The sequence below is a fragment of the Octopus sinensis genome, linkage group LG10 (genome assembly GCF_006345805.1).
Source record: "Octopus sinensis linkage group LG10, ASM634580v1, whole genome shotgun sequence".
NCBI classification, from domain to species: Eukaryota; Metazoa; Mollusca; class Cephalopoda; order Octopoda; family Octopodidae; genus Octopus; species Octopus sinensis.
This window is the reverse complement of record NC_043006.1, coordinates 32,918,498-32,925,997: the sequence shown is the minus strand read 5'-3', so window position 1 is coordinate 32,925,997 and position 7,500 is coordinate 32,918,498. Positions and strand designations below refer to the sequence as shown.

General features: G+C 34.6%; 1 protein-coding gene across 1 annotated transcript in view; it reads right to left on the bottom strand.

Moving 5' to 3' along the window:
* Positions 1-7,500, bottom strand: part of LOC115216181 (PDF receptor-like) — a 284,070-nt gene that overhangs the window by 160,946 nt on the left and 115,624 nt on the right. The gene's annotated exons all lie outside the window — the stretch shown is intronic.

Sequence of the window (7,500 nt, the reverse complement as noted above, 5' to 3'; positions counted from 1 at the left end):
CCAAAATTTCGTGCCTTGTCCCAAGAGTAGAGAAGAATAGTTTTTTGAAATATAAGGCGGCGTGCTGGCAGAAACGTTACCACGCTGGGCGAAATGCTTAGCAGTATTTCGTCTGCCGGTACATTCTGAGTTCAAATTCTGCCGATGTCAACTTTGCAGTCCATCCTTTTGGGGTCGATAAATTAAGTATCAGTTGCGTATTGGGGGTCGACCTAATCGACTGCCCCCTTCCCCAAAATTTTCGGTATTGTGCCTAGTGTAAAAAAGAGATGAAACTCAAAAGATTAAAACTGATGAAATCCTACAAAGCTGTCTTGCTCCATGTGCGAACGATTCTACCAGCTCGTCGCCATACTGTTTGCAATTATATTGACGTTAATAAAATCTTCCTCAAAGAATAAACGTTATTAGTGTTCTAATTTGAATAACATGTTGAAATGGTGAATAAACACAATATTTTTAATATTTATGATACATATCACTTAATGTATTTTTCTTTCCAAAACAGAGAAAGTAGTAATTGATGTACTATTAAACTGAAGGTGCTACAATTGTGGCAATGTAAAAAAAGATGGTGGAGTGGATGTTACAAATGTACCAAAAATCTCCTCTTTTCAATTTAAAACGATTGGCGTAGCACAAAGTTTGAAGCAGCAACACTAACATCTAACAATCTCTACAGCAATTTAAGTTAGATAAACCTTCAAATACCACGAAATTTAAGTTTCATATGTAAAATATGATGAGAAACAACAAATGAATAAATTACGAGCAAAAAAAGAAAAGGCAAGAAAAAAGACAAAAGAAAGAAAGAAACATTGAAAGGAAGGAATTAAATTAGCTTAATATGCATCAACCATAATCGACATATTTTTGTTACCAAAATGTGCGTAAACTGAATTATTCCACCATTAAAAGAAGTTTTTGATGGAATTTTATACAAAGGTGATGCATATGAAGGAAAAAATCCCCCAAGGTAAATAAAGTAAAGATTTTCATAGACACTGTATTACTTGCAATAGAAATCATGGCTTCATTGAACTCTGTGCAATGTATGAGGCTATGGTTAAATATTTAGCCGTAAGACTATGCCTTTGAGTAGCGAGAATAAATACAAAGCGTCATTCATTCAGGGAAATCAGCATTAAAATATCATACATTAATCGTTGGTGAAGTTGATACATTTCTGTTAGTAAAATGCTATCCTGTATGTTTTTGTTCTGAAAAAGCAGCAGTTTGACAACAGAAAAAAATTCGTCTGGATGAAAAGTCGATTTCAGACAAATCAAAATTTCTTATACAACCACTCCTAGATAGAGTCGCGGAGGTATCAAATACGCACGGTCTTCAATTCCACCATAAGAAAACAAAACTCATTGTAATAGGAAAAGAGAAAGTGAACGTTAACGCCAAACTCGGCAGTGAGATGCTCGAACAGGTTGAATAACATAAATATTTTGGAGCCCAAATTTCTTATGGAGCCACATATGATAAGAACGTTCATGGAAAAACTTAATAACATCTGGAGCAGCAAGAATGTCTTAACTAGGTTAGAAACCAAGCAAGTGCGAACAAATAGCCATTTATATTTGTGAAGCATGTAGTCTGAAAACATTTTGAAGAGAACATAATGCGTTTGAAATATGGGTTTTATAGGAGAATGTAACGAGTCTCTTAGAAGGATCATCAGATAAATGAATCGCTGTTACAGCTGGCAGTTCAAAGACGGTAACTCCTGGACATTGTGAAAATCATGAGTTCGTTTTTTATGGTCATATTCGAAAAAGCAGAGCTCTGGAAAACATTGTCATGGAAGGAAGAGTAGACGGTAATAGATCAAGAGGCAGTTAAAGAACGCAATGAATGGATAATATCATGAGTAGGTTGGACAAGAGTGGCGAGGCAGCTGGATAACTCACGCCTAATCGAGAAGACTTTCGTTGTAGTATCATGAATGCGCTGCAGGCACACCATACGAAGTCGACAGCCATTCATTTACTTATATAAAAACTAATGTTGTTGACTTGAAATGGTGCATCTTTAATGTCAGAAAAGTACAAACAAAGGGTTTATGATTCAGCTTAAACAGCTTGTCTCTAATTTAATTGGACAATGTTGTATCAAGCATCCTGAACAGTTTGGAGTAATCGATGATCGGAACAGTATTCCAGGAGCGAACTGAGTAAAAACATTACTCAAGACAGTCATTAAAGTTAATTGTAGAGCAACCATCCACCCATATTCTCCGATCACGTTTCCTGGAAGGATCGCTCATATCAGAAGCAACCAGATTTCTAAGCGACACCAAGTGAGACTATGCATGTTATCCAACCATCTTCTGTTTTGGTCTACCCTCTGTGTTTCCTGCCTGTTGACTCGGCCTGAAGCTTCTATCTTGTAGATTTTTGCTGACTCGTTCAAATCGCATGAGCATGTTATCGGAACTGTGACCTCTTAATGCGGAAAAGCAGCGGCGCGGCCTGGAGTCTCTCCTTGATCTTCGAGTGCGCATCCTGTCGAGTAACGTTACACCAGAAATCCTCCGAAATAACCTAATTTCGGTCGCTTTATTCGCGATCATATTCTTCATGTTATTGCTGGTGAGATGGGCATGAAAATCGATCCAGTTCAAGCAAATAAATTTAAAGAAAGTCAGGATTGTAGAATACAAAACTTTATCGTTTCGTTCTCTTAATAATATGTGGTGGTCAAGAAGATATCTGGCCCTCAAGGCACTAGTGCTAAATTAAAAAGCTTTTGTTAATTATTTTCATCCAATCACTAAATACCGCAAAAGAAATTTTTTCGCTGGTTCTGAACAGCAATTTTTCCCAATAAATGACATTTTAGATGAACCACAAAGATACTGCAAAACAATCCGTTTAATCCATACTGATGGTCGGCAACAAGCAAGGAGGAAATGCAAGATAAAGACAAAGCATCTTAGTGAAAGTGTTTTCTTGATGCAGCACAGTTCAAAGTATAATTGTATCCATTACAGAAGAGTAAGTCGTTGTGTTAAAGGACCTCTTCACATTTGTTTGAACCCTTTAAGAAGAGAATTCCTATAAATGTGCATGAAGGTGGTTTTGCATTTGATTTTCTGCTTATTTTGCATTAAAGGAAATCTTCGACACTTAAGGCATCGACTGTGTAATGAAATGAGTTAAAATAAAAAAGAGATGAAGAACGGTGATAAAAAAAAAGCATCATTGGTCTAATTAAAACTCAATTTAATGACATTAAATATTTAATAGCATAAACAGAATTAAAAGATAATCTTTGCAATTATTTCAAGAAATGTTCAATGGAAAATATTGGTCGGTTTAGAATCATCTTAAAACTCCTTTATATATGTGCAACTATTAAACCATTGAGAGTTGATTGACAATGGAAAATCTGAGTGATTCGCCTGAAACCAAAATCGTGACGAATATCGCGAGTGACTCAACTCATTATATTATCCTTTTAAATCCCGACAACGGAGTAGAAAATGAATAATATAAAATCATTGGGAAATTGCAAAATATATAAGTAAAATTATGCTCCTGGCAATGTAATGCTCGCTTAGTGATTTTAAAAGATGTATTGTAAAATTGAGTGATACTTGGCAAGATACTAATGGATGCATAGCTTCCAACAAAGATTGATTGGAGCGTTGCGGCTGCATTTAAATTAAATAGTTCGATTCAACCCTACAGTTGCATGTACTGGGACCCTAACAGTTCGCATATTATGAAGGAGGAAGATCAAGTTAATTTACTAGATTTAGAATATGGTGAAGTTTAGCATGATATTGATAAATTAGGCCATTCTTTTCTTTACAATACTGTTACTGGTTCCGTATATATGAAGTTTCTGCAACAATCTGTCATGGGAAGTATTGAAGAGGACTTTGAAGATGTAGAGTCATAATTCCAAAAAGATGGGAGACTAGCTACATTTAATGAAATCTTGCAAAGCTGCTGGAGACAAGGAAAAGGTGCAATGCAACACCTTCCACGTTCACTGGACACCACTAAATGCTTTATGAAGTTACTTAAACGATAGGGTATACAGCTCCAAACAAGAAAAGTCGACGAATTGAGAGCAGCCATTGAACGACTAAGCGTGCAAACACCGAATGAAATATTTCTTGATGTTTTCTGGTTATATTGCTTCGTATTATCAGCAGTTCCAAGACCAGACGTTCATAGAATATATCAAATTTTATCTGTTGATTATGTTAAATTTTGAATATGAAATGTAATTTGATACAATGATTTATAGTCATTTAATGACTTGTTCTCGAACGCTCTGTATAAACACACTAAACACTTTACACATATACACACATATATACAAACATGTATATTTATTTATGTATACACACACAGAAGCATATATATATATATATATATATATATATATATATATTCGTTAGTTGCATCTTTATTTCTTACACAATGTAATCGTCTGTCTACATACTTGCATACATGTGTCTGTGTGTGAGAGAGAGAGTGAGTGTGTGTATGCTTCTTTGTATATATGTATGCAAGTACGTAAACAGATAACTACATTGTGTAAGAAATACAGCTACAAAATAAGAATACAAGAAACAGATGGCTTCGTAGCATTTTATTTCTAAACTGTATTTTAAACAATGAACAGCTAAGAGTGTCGACGCTCTCCTATGACCTGGTCGCTAACATGTCACTGATTTCATCATTAATGAGTCAGTGACCGAGGCGCAAAAGTGCGTCGTATCTATTTGCTTATACAACAAATTATAATTAACAATTATTAACAAAGAAAATGAAAAGGAATATAACTGTCTTTGAAGATTTTCGGTGCGTAAGCTGTTCTGACATACGATCTCATATGCAGACGTACATATATACAAATGTATATATGTCTGTGTGTGTGTATTTGTGTGTGTATAGATATATGTATATATTTGTGTGTGTGTATAGATATATGTGTGTATAGATATATGTTGTATATATATATATATATTTGTGTACATGTATAGACATATGTGTTAGAAGCTATAGACGCAGGCGCAAACGTGGCTGTGTGATAGGAAGCTTGCTTTTCAACCACATGGTTCCGGGTTCAGTCCTACCGTGTGGCACCTTGGTCAAGTGTCTTCAACTATAGCCTAACCCTAACCTTAACCCAAAATCTTGTGAGTGTATTTGGTAGGCGAAACTAACAGGAGTGTACCGTATGTATATATATATATATATATATATATATATATATATATATATATATATATGCATATACTTGGAAATGGATGCGTCGCGTTCAATTAAATAATAAATAATAAATCATATGATATAATATAATATGATATAATATATACACATATATAATATATATATAATATATATATATATATATATATATTATATATATATATATATATTATATATATATATATATATATATATGTATATATATGTATATGTATATGCATATGTATATATATACATATATACACATGCATATATGGGTACAGGATGCCACTAACGGTATAAATTAGATGAAATATATAAACAAACGAGTTAAATACTTAAACAACGAGAACAAAATGGAGACCAGGATGAATATACAGAGAGAAAGGACCCTTCATCAGTTGTCGACTGTCTATCTACTCCTCATTTCGAGCATTCATTGTCGTTGAATGCTCGAAATGAGAAGTAGATAGACAGCCTACTACTGATGAAGGCTCCTTTCTCTCTGTTTATGTGTTCTGTTCTCAATTTTGTTCTCGTTGTTTACGCATTTCACTCGCTTTTCCTTCGTTTCTTTACATATTTCTTGTTATTTGCACCGTTTGAACGTTGGTAACGGCCTGTACCCATATATGCACGTATATATATATATATATATATATATATATATATATATATGTACATACGAGCAAAATGCCCCCCGTCCAATGGACGGTGCTGAGTTGTCAAATATCTAAACCAAATTTTCTCAAAACAACTTTTCCGACCGTCCCATAGGCCTCCCCTTTGAGAAACACTGATTTAACCTAAATTTGAGGCACCAGCGAATGAAGAAGTAAAGATAGACTGAAATAAGCAAAAGAATAAATGAATATATATATATGTATATATATATATATATATATATATAATATATATATATATGTAAACACATACAGAGGTGTGTATGGGGTGTGACAGAGCGAGCGAGAGAGAGAGAAAGAAAGAAAGAGAGACATACAGACAGACAGAGAGAGAGAGAGAAACCAATTGAGTCGCAAATATTAAGAAATATTTCATTCGGTTTTTGTGCTCTTACTCGTTCTAGGGCTGCTGTCAGTTCTGTTTTCATTATCGAAACTTGTGTCTGTAAAGCAGTGCTAATCAAGACAGCAAAATGACATTACAATTTCAGTAGTCTTAAGCCTTAACGTAACATAGCAGTCTTCTTTGAACAACCAACTCCTGGCGAAATGGTAGGGTATCACATATAAGTGCGTCTTTAGCATTGAAGCCTGGCAAAGCCCACTCTACCAAACAATATACCTCAGAGAAAAAATAAAAAAGAATAAAAAAAAGACCGAGGAAGATTAATATGGACGCCATTTCGGAGATATATTTATAGGAACCAAAGCGACGAACGGCGAAGGTGAAAACAAGGTCTTCGTCACAGATCTCAGAGTGACGAGGTAAATGCCACAAAGCTTTCCTACTGATACAAATACAGTATCTACAAATATACCTCTCATGTAGACACACATATTAACAAACATAGACACACACACACACACACATACTGATATATATTACCTCCATATATATATATTCTTTTCTTCTCTAGGCACAAGACCCGAAATTTTGGCGGAGGGGGCAGTCGATTGGATCGGCCTCAGTACGCAACTGGTACTTAATTTATCAACCCCGAATGCATGAAAGGCAAAGTCAACCTCAGTGGAATTTGAACTCAGGACATAAAGACAGTCAAAATACCGCTAAGCATTCCGCCCGGCGTGCCTACGTTTCTGCCAGCTCGCCGCCTCATCCACATATATATTATATATGCAATGTAGTCATTGGCATCTATATAAAAATACATTATAAATATAAAAAATATATATACACAAATACTATATGTAATATAAAGCAACCACACACAAGCAACCATGTGCACACACACACAAACGTACACACACTTACACAGACACACACACATATAATATCAGTCTACGGAGTAATCAATGGTAGTGCAGTATTATGTAATATATGCATGTGATTGAAGACTCAGAAAAGCTGAGCGACAAATTTTTCTGTGAGAAGTAAATAAAGCGTAAAGTCAAGAGGTGTGAGAATGTGAAAACATTTAATTTTCCATTTGACATCCATGTGATTACATCCGTTTCGTAACATTCTTCATGCAGTATTAATTTCAATATGCTAATTGTTACACGTACATGTTTGAATCAATAAGTATGCCCAGCATTAATTAATACAGTTCTATATTCACAACTTAATGCAAATAAAG